This window comes from Saccopteryx leptura, chromosome 6, assembly GCF_036850995.1.
Source record: "Saccopteryx leptura isolate mSacLep1 chromosome 6, mSacLep1_pri_phased_curated, whole genome shotgun sequence".
Taxonomy (NCBI): Eukaryota; Metazoa; Chordata; class Mammalia; order Chiroptera; family Emballonuridae; genus Saccopteryx; species Saccopteryx leptura.
In genome coordinates, this window is record NC_089508.1 from 37104819 (window position 1) to 37121293 (window position 16475).

General features: G+C 41.4%; 1 protein-coding gene and 1 non-coding gene across 9 annotated transcripts in view; one reads left to right on the top strand and one right to left on the bottom strand.

Moving 5' to 3' along the window:
• Positions 1-1790: 1790 nt before the first annotated feature.
• WDR89 (WD repeat domain 89) overlaps positions 1791-16475 on the top strand; it is a 46342-nt gene continuing 31657 nt past the window's right edge. For 5 of the 8 annotated variants that reach the window (XR_010746251.1, XM_066343362.1, XM_066343365.1 and 2 more), the window contains exon 1: positions 1887-2014. The gene's annotated coding sequence lies outside the window, so the exon portion shown is untranslated. Of the gene's footprint in view, positions 1825-1886; positions 2015-2043; positions 2140-5244; positions 5360-16475 lie in introns of those variants that run through there. The other 3 variants (XM_066343368.1, XM_066343369.1, XM_066343366.1) reach the window with 3 other exon arrangements.
• On the bottom strand, positions 11275-11362 carry TRNAL-GAG (transfer RNA leucine (anticodon GAG)). The gene is given in 2 exon segments: positions 11275-11309; positions 11322-11362. It is a non-coding gene; the product is annotated as a tRNA-Leu (tRNA).

Here is a 16475-nt window from a genome sequence, read left to right on the forward strand (position 1 = left end):
GATGGGGAACAGAGGTGAATAAGGCTGGTGGTCCCTTTGATTCTAGGAATAGTCAGATGAGTCAGTGGCTTTGGAAGCCCAGAATGGAAAGGGAAGTGTTTTCCCACTGTGTGTATTTCTTGCCCACCGAGTGCAAGCTAGGATTAAAGGTAACCACCCACTAGTTCTTGGCTCCGTTGTTTCATTACCCTCTGTCTGAATCAAATGTGAACCTTCATGAGCCAGGCAGCTGTGATGGTGGCCGTGGCTACTGGCTTTACAATACTCAATGTGGCTCTTAATTTATTGAGAACAAAGGAAGTTATATCTTCCATTTCATTTATGAATAACAGTCTGAACTTTTCATTTAGAAACAAAAACAAAAAATTATAATTTGATATTTTTAAACAGAACTGCAATAATTCCAAAACCAGTCACAAAAGCAGGTTTTACTTGATTTCAATCCTATAAAATGTATTTCTTTTTCAACCTAGAAATGCGAAGCTGTTATATATACCTAAAATCTTGTTTTTTTCTTACACAATAGTATTACATGTTTAATAGAGAATAATTTGTCAAAAGAGAAAGTCCGCTGAAGACAAGTTTTGGTATTTATGGATTCATTTTTACTTTTGCTGAACACAAAAGTGATGAAATACTACTAAATGGACTCAAAAGAAGGAAAAGGAATTCATCATTCAAAATAAAGGCAGGGAAACTCTGCCTTCAGCCAACATGTTTCCATAAAGGCTGAAAATGAACTTCATAGTAATGTTGACTAATATGCAATGTATGTACCTCCTGAAACTGTTCATGCTTGACATTTTAACTGTTATTTTCCTGTCAAGACAGCAGCCAGTTCTGCTCCACATCATATCAACACTTGATTTATATAAACAGCTGTGCATTATTGCTAAATTTAAGGTACTTTTCAAATACCTTAAATGGACACTAATATGAAAATCAAAGGCAGTTTTGTCACAATAGCAAGAACTTGACAAACCCAAACCACCCTAGTATGGTAATTTCGAACAACTAGCAGAGCGCCAGGCACAGCAGTAAAATGTTTGAAACACTAATATTTCTTTCACAAACATATATACTGCTCACAAAAATTAGATGATATTTCAAAATAAATATGAAGCGACAAAGTGTCCCCTAATTTTTGTGAGCAGAATACATGAACTCTTTCCAGTTTTGCTAAGTATCCTTTGGCTTTGATGGTGCTGATGAAAGTAAGGATAAAAAGCACAGCGCAGCACATCAGAATTCAGCAGGAGTCCATGAAGAACAACTTTGGAGCAACAATCACATTCAAAGACGCAGGACTTGCGCGTTAAGGGTTACAAATCAGAAATTCCAAACGGAGGCGAAGCTAGCTACCTCAGACGGACAACTTTTACAGCCAATGACACAGCCACGCCAAAGAGAAAGTAAGAGACCTGTTCCTTTGAGTCATATTTAGCTACTTAGAACGTTTTGAGCCGATGTGGGTGTTTTAGGGCCCAATTCTTACTAAGTACTTCTCACGTGAAATAGAAATTTCCGAGATAGTGTAACAATTCTCCACCCAAGTTTGGCCTGGTGAGAGTCCTAACACCTAAATGCCGAAAGGAACTGCCGTAGCCCCAAGTCAACGGAAGGACTCAGCTGCCGGAGGAAGAGGCGGAACTCTCTTTATTCTTGCCCTTTATTGGCCACGCAACAAAGAGGCAATTCTTGATCACAACCAATCAGTCGTTGAAACTTCCCTTAACGTAACGTAAGGGGCGGTGGTGTGCGGCGATCTACGCAAGCTGGCTCCACACAGGCGCAGACCTCCTGTTTTCGTCGGTCGGAAGGAAGGTCAGCTCCGGGCAATTCTTCGCACCTCCCCGCCCCGCCTCTTTCACTTCCCTGTCTGTTGCTGGCCAATCCTCTTCATTTTCCTTTGCGCGTTCATCCAATCAGAGAGTTAGAGGGTGGAGTTCCGGTCGACCTGCGCCGTGGCTGGGCTCGCGTGCTCTCTTCTGCCAGTGGGAGGCTCACAGCTGAGGTACTTTTTGTAGGGCCGCCCCGGGTAGGGCCAGGCGAGTCGAGGGGTTGGGCAGTTCTCTCCATTGGCGGTGGCAGTTCGGGTTGATCCTTGGAGGCCGGGTCGCTGAGCATCTAGAGCTGAGGGTAATGAAAAGAGTCGGAAGTAGGGAGCCCGCGTTGGGGCTTGTGGTGCCGCCGTCCGAACCTCGGTCCATCCCGCCAGTCCTGCCTCCAGGGCCGCCGCCGCTTCCAGCGCTTCCTTTGGGTCATTCTTCATTAAAAAAACGTCGCGCCCTTCTCCAGATGTTCAAGGAGGGGTAGCCAGGACCTGGATTTCCGCGGCTTCTCCCACGGTCCTCTTGCATTTTTTCCTACCCACCTTCTGGGTTCATTTTCGAGGTCAGAAAGCAAGTTTTCATTTGGGGAAAGGCGTGGCACAAACTGCGAGACCAGCCACTACGTTAAGCACTTTATGTTATTATCACATTTAGTCCACATAGCCGTCTAAAGAGGTGCTGTTACTGTTTTCATTTTCTCGGTCAGAAACACTTTATTAAATTACTAGCCCACGTGTTCTCTTGCTTTGACAACTTAAAAGGAGTGTGGCATTCGATCTTTTTTTTTTGTTCCTTTTAATTTTTTTTACAGAGACAGAGCGAGAGTCAGAGAGAAGGATAGATAGGGCAGACAGGAACGCAGAGAGATAAGAGGTATCAATCATCAGCTTTTCATTGTGGCACTTTAGTTGTTCATTGATTGCTTTCTCACATGTGCCTTTATGGTGGTCCTTCAACAGACGGAGTAACCTCTTGCTCCAGCTAGCGACCTTGGGTCCAAGCTGGTGAACTTTGCTCAAACCGGATGAACCCGCGCTCAAGCTGGTGAACTCAGTATCTGAACCTGGGTCCTCCACATCCCAGTCCGACGCTCTATCCACTCACTGCACCACTGCCCGGTCAGGCAGCATTCAGATTTTCATGGGCGTAAAATTAAAATGTGGTATTTCTTGTAAAATGTTGCTCCTGTTATCTAACTTGAATTTATTTTAGAATACGACATACCTACAAGTAAATTGTTACCAATGTCTATCTAGTAGAAAGGCATCGAAGTACAAGCCACTTCCTAACCTTTGGGGGAGTGCACTTGCTCAGAATTAAAATCAGTACCAGCCTTATTTACTTACTAGAGTTGTGAGGATCAAATGAGATAATGGATCTAAAATATAAATTTCTGATGTTAACTACTTATCACTATTTCTGTTTTTCAAATTCTTTATTGTAGAGTCTAGACCAGGGGTCCCCAAACTTTTTACACAGGGGGCCAGTTCACTGTCCCTCAGACCATTGGAGAGCCGGTCTACAAAAAATACTATGAACAAATCCCTATGCACACTGCACATATCTTATTTTAAAGTAAAAAAACAAAATGGGAACAAATACAATATTTAAAATAAAGAACAAGTATATTTAAATCAACAAACTGACCAGTATTTTATTTTTTTTCTTTTTTTCTGAAGCTGGAAACGGGGAGGCAGTCAGACTCCCGCATGCGTCCGACCGGGATCCACCCGGCACGCCCACCAGGGGTCGATGCTCTGCCCACCCGGGATGTCGCTCTGTTGTGACCAGAGCCACTCTAGCGCCTGGGCAGAGGCCATGGAGCCATCCCCAGCGCCCCGGGCCATCTTTTGCTCCAATGGAGCCTCTGCTGTGGGAGGGGAAGAGAGAGACAGAGAGGAAGGAGAGGGGGAGGGGTGGAGAAGTAGATGGGCGCTTCTCCTGTGTGCCCTGGCCGGGAATCGAACCCTGGACTTCCGCACGCCAGGCCGACGCTCTACCACTGAGCCAACCGGCCAGGGCCCTGACCAGTATTTCAATGGGAATTATGGGCCTGCTTTTGACTAATGAGTTGGTCAATGTCTGGTTTCATATTTGTCACTGCTAGCTGTGACAGGTGATGTGACAGGCTTCCGGAGCCCTGATGCTTGCATTCCGTGTCACTGAAAGTAGTCCTGTACCTGAGCGCCGCCACATACAGTACTCCAGGAGCACAGGATGCATCCACTCACTGACCAGCAATGAAAGAGATGCCCCTTCTGGAAGTGAGGCGGGGGAGGATAAATGGCCTCAGGGGGCCGCCTGCAGCCCGTAGTTTGGGGACCCCTGGTCTAGTCATTTGAAACTAGTGCATAGAATGAATGTAAACCAGTGATAGTAACTTGCAGCCTACTGCCTTTTAAGTCTGCTTGCCCCACTTAACCTGCTTACTTACATAGTGTTGAGGACAGTATTGTAAGTGCGAAAGTCTTGTTTTTGTCTGGTTTACGCGCTTATCTTAGGCTGCTGTATATAGCATAAAGCAAAAGTACATTAGCCCACATTGCTGCTTTTCTCTCACTTTGTATTGTTATCCATGCAGTTTTTGAGTTGTATCTGCAACATCTATGATCAGTTACAGATAGGACCGAGGATAATGCTGTTCTTTAGTATGCTTTAAAGCAGTGGTCCCCAACCTTTTTTGGGCCATGGACCGGTTTAATGTCAGAAAATATTTTCATGGACCGGCCTTTAGGGGGGGACAGATAAATGTATCACGCGACCGAGACAGGCGTCAAGAGTGAGCCTTAGACGGATGTAACAGAGGGAATCTGGTCATTTTTAAAAAATAAAACATCGTTCAGACTTAAATATAAATAAAACGGAAATAATGGAAGTTATTTATTCTTTCTCTGCGGACCGGTACCAAATGGCCCACGGACTGGTACCGGTCTGCGGCCCAGGGGTTGGGGACCACTGTCCTAGTGGACAAAGTCTCCTCTAGCTGGCTTCATACCTGTTCTTCCTCAGTTCCACAGGAAAAAGCCTCACATTTCTTGCCCCAGCAAATTGTGGGTAGACAGGCCAATAACAATGCAATGCAGCCATTCTTGTTTTGTTTGAGCAGGTATCCACACACAGGCTCTTAGGCTTTTCCAGGCATGGGTCCTCTGTCAGCAGTCTACAAAGGACCAGATCAAGACCTTTGAGTGAGAGCTACTCTCATGCATGGTAAAGTGGGAATGAGGAAAAGGATTTCACAATATTTTTCCACAAACAACTTTTCCAAAGGAATTCTTTTTTCAATCTTGTCACTTCGGCCCTTTTCCCTCAAAAGGCATGACAAGGTAATTACAAAACTAGTTTTTGTTTTTTTTTTAATTTTTTTTATTATTTATTCATTTTAGAGAGGAGAGAGAGGGAAACAGAGAGGAGAGAGAAGCTGGAAGCATCAACTCCCATATGTGCCTTGACCAGGCAAGCCCAGGGTTTTGAACCGGAGACCTCAGCATTTCCAAGTCAACGCTTTATCCACTGCGCCACCACAGGTCAGGCCTACAAAACTAGTTTTAAGCTGTCTTTGCAAGCCCAGTGTAGCTAGTCTACCAGCTATCTTTAGGATGTGAGAGTATAGTATGTAGTTACAGACTGCAAAGTTTTCATTTTTATACACTTAAAGTATAGTTTATTGGACTTTTGATGATTAGTTGTTCAATTGATAAAAAAAATTCTCCCAGTTATCCAAACCAGTTATTTCATATATTTGTTAAATGTTCCCATTTGGTTCACCAACCCTCTCTGTTCCTCAGTTGGCTAGTAATCTGGGTAAAATAAGTATAGATGAATGAACATTTAAAAAACTATCTGTGAAGCTTATGATTTCTGGGAAGCTAGCATTTCTCAGTGACAACAAATTTCTTAAGTCTCCCCATTATTGTGCATAATTGTTTGATCTTATAATTTGTCTTATTTGGTTTAGAATAAACTCCAGTGATTGAGATGAATCTAGTTAGAAGTGATTTTTTTAAAAGCTCTTGAAAAATAGTACTATAATAATGTCACATTATTTCACATTTTAGCATTTAAAATTGGATTCACTTAGCTTTAATAAGCGCAGGTTTTTCTTGAGTCCCACTGATTTAATTGGTTCATTTCAGCTAGATAAATTGTACATCATAAAATAATGAGATTTTTATCAAAACTCTTCACATTTTAAAGATCATAAAACTGCCTACGTGTTTCTGCATATTTTCCAAATTTCTTGACCTGAACATTAAATATGACATAACTTGGAAAGTATAAAATTATTGGCAACATGATATAATAGAAGGAGCAGTTGGAGTCAGAGGAGCACTCTAGCTATACTATGCAAAATATTTGGCTTTTTTGAGCTTAAGTTTACTTATTTGTAAAATAAGAATAAAATAGTACTTATCCTATTTAACTCTCAGAGTTGTGAGAATCAGATGAAACAGCAAATACTGTAGTACTTTGCAAAATATGATTCTTTTTTAAACAAAATATAAAGTGATATTGAGTGTCTATTGTACCTGAAAAGAGTTCAGATTTAGCCTGACCAGGCGGTGGCGCAGTGGGTAGAGCGTCGGACTGGGATGCGGAAGGACCCAGGTTCAAGACCCCAAGGTCGCCAGCTTGAGCGCGGGCTCATCTGGCTTGAGCAAAAAAAAAAAAAAGCTCACCAGCCCGTGGTCAAGGCACATATGAGAAAGCAAGCAATGAACAACTAAGGTGTCCCAACGAAAAACTGATGATTGATGCTTCTCATCTCTCTCCGTTCCTGTCTGTCTGTCCCTGTCTATCCCTCTCTCTGACTCTCTCTCTGTCCTTGTAAAAAAAAAAAAAAAAAAAAAGTTCAGATTTACCATTAATTCTGTTGTGGACTCCACTAGTTCATGCAATTTTATTACCACAGCTGTTTGCCTCTTCATAAGTTGACTGGATCAAAAAATGATAAAAATCCTGTCTATCAAGCCTTTTAAGTTAATGTTAGGGATAAATAATATTAGTCTCCAAATTACATTTCCTTTGCTTACAATACATAGAAATTTTATTATTATTTATTTTTATTTTTTTAGTGAGAGAAAGAAGGGAGAGATTTGAGAAGGATTAACTCATAGTTATGGCACCTTAGTTGTTCATTGATTGCTTTCATATGTGCCTTGATGGGGGGCTGGGGGGAGGGCTCCAGCCAAGCCAGTGACCCCTTGCTCAAGCCAGCAACCTTGGGTTGAAGCCAGTGACCATGAAGTCATGTCTATGATCCCATGCTCAAGCCGGCAACTTTAGGGTTTTGAACCTGGGTCCTTAGTGTCCCAGGCTAACGCTCTATCCACTGTGTCACCTCCTGGTCAGGGTCATAGGAAAATTAAAAGAAACCTCTTCTTCCAAAGATGAGTAAGTTTGGTGTGCCATTATAATGAAAATTTTCCTAATAATTTAGCTTCGTCTGGTTATTGGGACAGTTAAGATATTTCTTTCACATGTTCCTTTAGTATTAATATGTATACTGAGATAGGTGACTGCTTATCTCCATTCTTTTTGTGGGTAATATTTTTTTGTTTTTTTTATATATTTTTTTGGTGTGTGTATTTTTCTGAAGTTGGAAATGGGGAGGCAGTCAGACAGACTCCCGCATGCGCCCGACCAGGATCCACCCAGCACGCCCACCAGGGGGCGATGCTCTGCTCATCCGGGGCCTCGCTCCATTGCAACCAGAGCCATTCTAGCGCCTGAGGCAGAGGCCACAGAGCCATCCTCAGCACCCAGGCCAACTTTGCTCCAATGGAGCCCCGGCTGCGGGAGGGGAAGAGAGAGACAGAGAGGAAGGAGAGGGGGAGGGGTGGAGAAGCAGATGGGTGCTTCTCCTGTGTGCCCTGGCCGGAAATCGAACCCGGAACTCCTGCACACCAGGCCGACTCTCTACCACTGAGCCAACTGGCCAGGGCCTTTTTTTATTTTTTTAATATATTTTTTTTAACCGAGAAAGAGGGACAGACAGGGGGAGAGAGATGTGAGAAGCATCAATTCTTCGTTGTGGCACCTTAGTTGTTTATTGATTGCTCTCATGTGCCTTGATTGGGGGCTCTAGCTGAGCCAGTGATCTCTTGCTCAAGCCAGCGACCTTGGACTTCAAGCCAGTGACCTTTGGGCTCATGTCCATGATCCCATGTTCAAACCAGTGACCTCAGGGTTTTGAACCTGAGTCCTCAGCATCCCAGGGCGATGCTCTATCCACTGCGCCACCACCTGGTCAGGCTTTGTAGGCATTCATCCAGATCATTATAAATTTTTTTTTATGTATTGATTTCTGGAGAGACGAGAGAGAGAGAGAGAGAGAGAGAGAGAGAGAGAGAGAGAGAAGCAGGAAGCATCAACTCGTAGGAGTTTCTCTCTGTATGTGCCTTGACCTGGCAGGCCCAGGGCCTCGAACTGGTGACCTCAGTGTTTCAGGTTGGTGCTTTATCCACTGCGCCACCACAAGCAGATCATTATAATTTTTATTGACTATTCTCTTTTTATTTTATTGATTTTTACAGAGAGAGGGGAATAGAGAGAGAGCAAGAAGAATCAATTCATAATTGTTTCACTTTAGTTGTTCATTGCTTGCTTGTCATATATGCCTTGACCTGGCAAGCCCAGGGTTTCTAACCAGTGACCTCAGCATTGCAGGTGGACACTCTATGCACTGCACCACCACAGGCCAGGCTTGTTGACTTTTAAAAGAAGAGTTTCACCATTCCCTTAATTGCAGCAGAGCTGGTAGTTAAGAGCAGATTCTTTAACCAAACTGCCTGAATTGAGTACTGGCTCCAATTACTAGCTCTGTGATTTTAAGCTGTTACATGTCACCCTTCTGTGCTTCAATTTCCTGTTTGTGAAATGGGATAACTGTAAGCACTTCATAGGGTGTTATGAGAATTAAATGAGTAAATACTGTATCCAAATCTTTTTTAAGGCTGTAAATGCTTATCACAGGCAACCAAAATTTGCACTGGGCTTTATTGTTGTATTTATTAAATTTATTGGGATGACACTGTTTAACAAAATTATACAGGTTTCAGGTGCACAATTCCACAACACTTCATCTGTTCACTGTACTGTGTGTTCACCACCCCACGTCAAGTCTCCTCCCATCACCATTTATCCCCCGTTACCCTCTTCCACCTCCCCCCTGCACGGTACGTTACATCATTTATATTGCCATCATCTTAAAATCTTTTTTAGTGTTAAGACTTTCCACATGTATATGCTTTACATATTTTAGATCTATGTTGCTTGGCTGTTTAATTGATGATGATCCATTTCAGTTAGTGCAAATAAGATTTATAATAACACCATTTTACATTTGAATGGCCATTTAAAAATGCTTCTTAAAATATGTACTTTATATTATTTGAGAGTCAGTTTAAGAAAACATTTAAGAGAGTGAGCTCTTGAATCATATTTGAGTTCCAGTCACAGCTATGCAATTCTGAGTCCAGTGAGTGACCTTTGGCAAATCACCTACCTTTTCTTTTGTTTTTTTTGTGATAGAGACAGAGTCAGAGAGAGAGACAGATAGGGACAGACAGACAGGAAGGAGAGAGATGAGAAACATCAATTCTTCGTTGCAGCTCCTTAGTTGTTCATTGATTGCTTTCTCATATGTGCCTTGACAGGGTGCTACAGCAGACCGAGGAACTCCTTGCTTGAGCCAGCGACCTTGGGCTCAAGCTGGTGAGCTGTGCTCAAACCAGATGAGCCCGTGCTCAAGCTGGCGACCTTGGGGTCTCAAACCTGGGTCCTCCGCATCCCAGTCCGACACTCTATCCACTGTGCCACCGCCTGGTCAGGCCACCTACCTTTTCTAATTATAAAATGGGGAAAGTAAAGGTACCTACCGGTACTTTATAAGGCTTTCCAGAATGTTAAATGAGATATAATACATATAAAGCATTTAGAACAGTGCCTGGCATACAGCAAAATTTCAGTACACCTTTTTGATTGTTTCTCTTTTTTTAAGAGAGAGAGAGAGAAAGGAGGGGAGAAGTGGGAAGCATCAACTCGTAGTAGTTCCTTCCCATATGTGCCTTGTTCAGGCAAGCCCAAGGTTTCGAACCAGTGATCCCAGCATTCCAGGTCGATGTTTTATCTACTGCGCCACCACAGGTCTGGCAAATTCAGTACACCTTAATTACTGTTAGGTCATTGTTGCACACAAAAGAACCAGTAATAGAAAAAGTGGAAATGTGAGGAAACCAAGATTCAGATTGAATCTGTGATTTACTGAAGGGCCATACAAAAATAAAAAAGTAAGCACTCTCACTTCTAATGCTGATCTTTCCTTTAAAAACACTGCCTCTTTGCCTTACCACACAGTGGTGTAGTGGAGAGAGCATCGGCCTGGGACACTGAGGATCCAGGTTCGAGACCCCGAGGTTGCTGGCTTGAGTGTGGGGTCATAGACATGACTTCATGGTCACTGGCTTGAGCCCGAAGGTCACTGGCTTGAAGCCCAAGGTTGCTGGTTTGAGCTGAAGGTCACTGGCTTGGGCTGGAGCCCCCCCAGTAAAGGGACATATGAGAAAGCAATCAATGAACAACTAAGGTGCCACATATTTGTTGAATGTTTCTCATCTTCTCCCTTCCTATCTGTCTCTCCCTGTCTCTTTCTCTCTTCCTCTCTCTTTCTCTCTCTCTCTCTCAGTAAATATAAAAAACAAAAAAAACCCACTGCCTCCTTTTCTACAATAACCCCTCTTCCGCTCACTCATATTGGTTGAATTCATCCCAGACACAGGTTCCTTCATTCCCATGTGTTTCCAGTTCTTGGATATTGTTGTTCGGGTACATGTTTTATTCTTCGTTCTGATTCTATCTCAGCCCTTTTCTTTCTTTATGAGTCCTTGAGCCTTTGTGTCACTCACTCCTATAGCTGTGATTTTATTAACCTGTCATTAATTTGTATTTCATATAGCACTGAATTGTAAGATTTATTGATTGATTTTTTAGAGAGAGAGGGGAGGGAGGAGTGGGAAGCATCAGCTTATAGTAGTTACTTCTCATGTGAGCCTTGACTGGACAAGCCCAGGGTTTTGAACCGGCGTTCTCGGCATTCCAAGTCTACGCTTTATCCCCTGCACCACCACAGGTCAGGCTGTTGCACTAAATTTTTTTTTTTTTTTTTTGTATTTTTCTGAAGCTGGAAATGAGGAGAGACAGTCAGACAGACTCCCGCATGCGCCCGACCGGGATCCACCTGGCACGCCCACCAGGGGCGATGCTCTGCCCACCAGGGGGCAATGCTCTGCCCCTCCGGGGCGTCGCTCTGTAGTGACCAGAGCCATCCCCAGCGCCCGGGCCATCTTTGCTCCAGTGTAGCCTCGGCTGCGGGAGGGGAAGAGAGAGACAGAGAGGAAGGAGAGGGGGAGGGGTGGAGAAGCAGATGGGCGCTTCTCCTGTGTGCCCTGGCCGGGAATCGAACCCGGGACTTCTGCACGCCAGGCCGATGCTCAGGCCGACACTCTACCACTGAGCCAACCGGCCAGGGCCCGCACTAAATTTTTTTTATGAAGTTATTTTATTTCATCCAAACTTTTCCTCTTTTTTTACTGAGATTATAAAATAAAGTTGAAGTTTTTCTTAAGAACTAAGAAAGGAATTTGAGAATCACACAATTCCCCTGAGCCATTCAAAAATAGATTATGAATACAATTTATGAGTCATTCGGTTATTTTTGAAAGTCTTGAATGATTAAAATGTGGTTATGGTTTTTCTTTTGGCATCAAAAGCATGGTTTATGTCATAAAATGCACATAGTATTTACTGTATTTGCAGGAAATTTTAGATAATTTGATCCTATAAAGTATTTTCTGTTGGAAGAGCATTTTGAACATATTGTTTAATTCCAGAATTTGGGTATATAGAACTAGCTCTTATATTGCATTGAAACCAACAGGTGTGTATTGAATGCTTTCTGCATATAGAGTACGGTGAGGTGAAAAACGGTGAGGTGATGTTCGTAAATCCTAACTTAGCTTCCTCAGTTATGCCTTTTGACACTTTCCTTGATGTTAGCTGGTTGGGGTGAATTAACCTCAAAGCTGTGATACCGGTGTTTCATCCATGTTGTTACTAATTGATTTATTTCTTATATAGGAACTTTACTTCCTCCAGAAAAAGGATTGCTGCCTCTAAGGTTTAGGGTATATGTGTGTTTGTCTTTTCCTGTCTTTGACATTGTTTTACGTATATGAGTACTTTTTTTTAAGTGAGAGGGTGAGAGGTGGGGGGGGCAGAGAGACAGACTCCTACATGCACCCCGACTGGAATCTACACTGCAAGTCCCCTACTGGGCAATGTTCTGCCCATCTGGGGCCACTGCTCTGTTGCTCAACAACCAAACTATTTTAGTGCTTGAAGTGATGCCATGGAGCCATCCTCAGCACCTGGGCCAACTTGCTGGAACCATTTGAGCCATGGGAGGGGAAGAGAGAGAGAGAGAGACAGAGAGAAGGGGGAGGGATGGCAAAGGAAATAGTCACTCCTCTTGTGTGCCCTGACTGGAAATCAAACCTGGGACTTCCACATGTTGGGCTGACACTCTACCACTGAGCCATCTGGCCAGGGCCATACGAGTACTTTCTTATCTTTGCCTTTTTGTCTGCCTTTATTAATTTGTTTCATGTTTGTATGTTTATACTCCTCACGGGAAGTAGGATTTTATGAGCTGGGCTTGTTGTGGATTGATTTTAGAGAATTGGATAACATGGTACCTGTCCTTAAGTTTTATACTTTACAGGGCAGATAAACCAATATGAGTATGTAAAGCATATATCTAGATATAAATACACTTCAATATATTTAGTATATGATTATTGCTGTATGAATAACAGAGCATTTTTGCATTCAAGAGGAGTAGAAACAAATTTTAGGCTGGGTTAAGAAAGATTTTGTAGTGCTAGTAGCATTTGAGTTAGATCTTGAAGCATTAATAGGATATACATAACTCAAGTAAATGATGTAGAGTTTTTGGAGAGATTAGCAACCCTTTTCCTAGTTCTATCGTGGGAAAAATGTTTTACTAAATATTTTAGAGTCTGGGGTTGCTATAAAATAATATGTAATTCACATGTTCAACTATCTGCTGCCCATGCAGAAACAGCAAAAAATGTATGCTACCTTATAAAAAATAAGCATCCCACTTAAGGACTATTTGTACTTAATATCTGTGAAATCATATGTAAGCTTTTGTATATGATATTTCTCCTGTGGCAAGTAAGACTTTCTCCTGTTCTTGCCATCATTGTCAGTTAGATGTTAGGTTGTTTCCTGTTTTGCTCATTGTCAGGCTATGGAAAGTTATTACAGTTGCAGATGAGAGGTAATGAAAAATCTGAGGATAATTGCAGAGCAAACATTGAAGAAATAAATGTAAAGGATGACTTTCAAGGTGGGATTTATTAGCTTATTTGAATCTTGTTTTTTGCTTTTAATCATTAGATGATTCTGAGATTTTGAGCCTAGATAACTGAGAAGTTTGTACAGTTAACAGATGAAGAATATGGGTATTTGAGTTATATTTTGGATATATTTAATTTAAGTTTTGGCAGCATGTTCAGAGATAGGAATCTAGGGAGACATTAGAAATATGAGCCTGACCAGGTGGTGGCACAGTGTGTAGAGCGTCGGCCCAGGATACAGAGGACCCAGGTTTGAAACCCTGAGGTTGCTGGCTTGAGTGTGGGCTCACCAGTTTCAGTGTAGAATTGCCGGCTTAAGCATGGGATTATAGACATGACCCAATGGTTATTGACTTGAACCCAAAGGTCACTGGCTTAAAGCCCAAGGTTGCTGACTTCAGCCCAAGGTTGTTGGCTTGAGCAAGGGGTCCTTGACTCAGCCGGAGCCCCCTGGTCAGGCACATATGAAAAAGCAGTCAGTGAACAACTAAGGTGCAACAACTATGAGTTGATGCTTTTCATCTCTCCCTTCCTTGTCTGTCTGTCTCATAAAAGAAAAAGAAAAGCAATACGAGGTTGGAATTTTGGAGAAAGATCAGGGTTGAGGATAAAATCTGTGAATTCACATAGAGGTAATAATTTATGAGTTCACTTAGAGAAAGAAAGGAAAAGACCAACTAAGGAAAATGCAATTCAATCTTAATTATCATGGTTAATAAGAGAAATTTAAATAGTTACTTAGTTAAAGCATCTTTTTGTCTAGATCAGGGGTCCCCAAACTTTTTACACAGGGGCCAGTTCACTGTCCTTCAGACCATTGGAGGGCCGGACTATAAAAAAAACTATGAACAAATCCCTATGCACACAGCATATATCTTATTTTAAAGTAAAAAAAAAAAACAGGAACAAATACAATATTTAAAATAAAGAACAAGTAAATTTAAATCAACAAACTGACCAGTATTTCAATGGGAACTATGCTCCTCTCACTGACCACAATGAAAGAAGTGCCCCTTCTGCAAGTGCGGCGGGGGCCGGATAAATGGCCTCAGGGGGCCGCATGCGGCCCGTGGGCTGTAATTTGGGGACCCCTGGTCTAGATACTTTGTGTCTCAGATGAGTTTTGTTTAATTTTTGGACCTGTCACTAGGTAGCAGTAGTAATCAATGCCAAGGGCAAGGCATGCAATTATTTAAAGAGAGTTTGATAGTTAAGTCTAAGGTAAGCATTTTTATATGTTTAGTAAAGTTACAATCAGCAGTACATTATTTCTGCTCCTTTTTATCCTTTACATTTTGAAGTACTATAAAATGCTCTATAAAGTAAGTGTAAAATTTTTTCTCTTAATATCCAGCTTTTGCAGGATGGTCCAAAAATTATGCCTTTTGTTGGTTATTTCTCTGATGTTAGGATCTTTCACTGTGTTCAGAATAGAGGAAATTAATTTAGAACTTAACTAGATTCTGATCTTCCCATGATGTGACACAAAGAGGTTGAGAGAGCTGATGTGTCCTACTATATCTAGAGTATAAAGCTGTAACATTTATGTTTAAGGGTTTTACCACTGTTTTGTTTCAGCAGATCCCTTTAAAAAAATTTTTACTTGTTGATTTTAGAGAAAGTAAGGGAGAGGGGGAGAGAGAAAGAGAGAGATAGAAAACATCAATTGTTCTTGCATTTACTTATGCATTCATTGGTTGGTACTTGTATGTGCTTTGACCGGAATCAAACCCGCAACTTTGATGTATTGGAACAGTTCTCTAACCAACTGAGCTACCCAACATTTCTATGGTATTCCAGAGTTTAGACTTTTGGGAGACAGAGGTGTGGGGAATTGGCTCTAAGCTGACAGTCTGCCCAACCCCCCACCTCACTTGCCTGATTAGGTTGCAAAAGGCTGTTAAGCTGTGGTGCTGGATTGTTTACACTACCTCCATGTTCCCCGGAAAGACTGGAGGCAAGTTTCTTCTATCCTTTGTTTGGTATAAAGTTAAGATGATATGTATGGTGGGGGTTTTCTGCACTCAACACAATTAGGAGTAAAGAGAAAGGAATTTTTCAATGTATTGAGGAAATGAGAGTTTGCCTTTCAAATGTATGCCCAAACTTTGAAGAAATCACTCAGACACATCAGGCTTATGTTTCTCATAAACACAAGAATGAAAAAAACGTAACACATTCATGCCAGGACCTGCCAAATTTACTAAATCTTACTAAGAATGTATCTATACATATAAAAAGAAAACTTTTTTGTCTTTTTTTATTTTTTAACCCCTCTTTTTTTATGAATTCTAAAAAGCATAACTCAAAAAATATAACAAAAAATTTTTTTAAATGTTTTTTAATGTCAGAATAAATTGAATTTTGTCATATTTTGTTTAATTACCATAAAAGCACGCTTGGATTTTATATATTTTTCTTTAATATTTGACTTAATTATTATAACATATTTCTCAGAAATTTGTATATAGTGCGCCTACAATTATTTGTAGGATTTTAAATATGCCCCGACTTCAAAAAGTTTGAGAACCACTGCATTAATGGGTTGTTTCCTGTGTGAGCCCTGACTACAGATCGAACATTCAACCTTGTTGTTTCAGATGATGCTCTTAACTGACTGAGCTAACAGGCCAGGACCTTGAATTCACATAACAAAACGGGCCAGGACCATTTTGTTATGTGAATCCCACTTGACAATATTTAGTTGGCCTGAACCCCAATATAATGTTTATGTAAATATATTTCTCTGTTATCATGGTTAACAACTTGGGAGATATATGTATACAATAGATATATATTAGATTTTATATCTGATAGTTTATTCTACAAGTTTATTATTTGATACTGTTGTATTTCTATGATATTCTCTATGCTGACATTTGTCTTTTCTTTTCTTCTTCGTGCCAGGCATCATTCTGAGCATTTAGGATATAGTAATTTATTTGTTAAAACAACCCTGTGAGGTTAGAACTGTTGTCCTCTGCTTAAAGAATAGGAAGCTGAAACACATACGTACTAAACCCAGGATTTTAACCCTCGCAGTCTGGCTGTATACCCATTTTCTTTTTTTTCTATTTTGGGAGAGAGAGAAGCATCAACTCGTAGTTATATTACTTTTAGTTGTTTATTGATTGCTTCTCATGTGTGCCTTGACCAGGGGGCTCCAGCCGAGCTAAATACTCCTTGCTCAAGCCAGCGACCT